General features: G+C 33.1%; 1 long non-coding RNA gene across 1 annotated transcript; it reads left to right on the top strand.

The window, feature by feature from the left end:
• Positions 1-208: 208 nt before the first annotated feature.
• LOC108948907 (uncharacterized) lies at positions 209-506 on the top strand. Its single transcript, XR_001973693.1, has 2 exons — positions 209-238; positions 400-506. It is a non-coding gene; the product is annotated as an uncharacterized lncRNA (long non-coding RNA).
• Positions 507-1,229: the final 723 nt, after the last annotated feature.

The following is a 1,229-nucleotide window of genomic DNA, read 5'->3' on the forward strand; positions in this document are numbered from 1 at the left end:
CAAAAGATTTTAGCACCTATCCCTAATATTACTAGTTCTCTATTGCCTTCAAAGAAAGAGTAAACGGAGAAAAAAACCAAGTATTTAGCGCGAATCTAGTTCCCTTTATTTAAATGACGGTTTTGACTAGTCCACCCGTTTCACTTCCTACGTATCTGTACTTTTGTTCACAAAATCTTTCTTTTAAATGAGACAATGAGCGTTAGGCTTCCATTTAATAAGAACCCCAAATGGAATGGTAATTTCGTGTTAAATTCTAATACTAATCAATTACTGCATTTTTTAATGTCTTTTTGCTCAAATGGATTGTCCAAATTTCAGTTTGTTAAATGCAATCCTTCTGGTTTTTATTACATAAGATGGTAACTGTTAATTCCTTTGTTTCCTCCGCGGTTGCAGCTTTGGGTAGTATTTTGAAGTCAAATCATGAGTTGCGAACCAAGAATCGCATTGTGATATGCTCAGCTTCTGAACAACGAAGCTTTGGTAATGATTCCAAACGAAAAGGTTCTTGGGAATTGAGGTCCTGAAACTAGCTGGACATAGCTATATAGTGAATGAACATTGATACCACTTTGCTTATCACTTGTGTACAAATTTATTGTTCAAATATAAAGACTTGCTTTTTATATTTTTCATGTGGAGAGATATTAATTACTGAAGGTTTAATTTAGCACGTTTAATTACTAATGCTCATTGTTCCTCCCATCACAAATGAGGGTTAAGAATAGGAGAGTCAGAATATATGTCTCTCGAGTGAATTTGTATATTGATTTCCTTAAATAATTTTTTAAATGAAAAACATAATTAGAAACTATACAAAGTTTGGTAACTAATAATATTTTTATAATTAAACAATAAATTTTCTTTAAAGAAAAAAACTTGACTTTTCAAATGATACAACGCATATATATTGATCGAACAGAGACGAACGTTGGCCATAGTACCTGGGAGTCATTGTTGTGAACCAAGCTGTCTCTGTAAGAGCTTATGGGCTAGAAGAAGTGAATAAGGCTGAGTCAATTGGGATTATTGGGCTGAGTAAAATATTGGAGAGTTTTATTTGGGATTCAGACCTTTTAGCAAATGATTAAAAAGAGACAAGAGGTTATGTTAGGATCGGGAATCCGGGTAGTGCGGAATTTAGCCAAACAACGGTATAATGACAATAACAAAGACAATGGAAGGTGATAATAACGGCAATTAAAGAATATAAAGAAGACACAAAT

This window comes from Nicotiana tomentosiformis, chromosome 12, assembly GCF_000390325.3.
Source record: "Nicotiana tomentosiformis chromosome 12, ASM39032v3, whole genome shotgun sequence".
In the NCBI taxonomy this organism is placed as follows: Eukaryota; Viridiplantae; Streptophyta; class Magnoliopsida; order Solanales; family Solanaceae; genus Nicotiana; species Nicotiana tomentosiformis.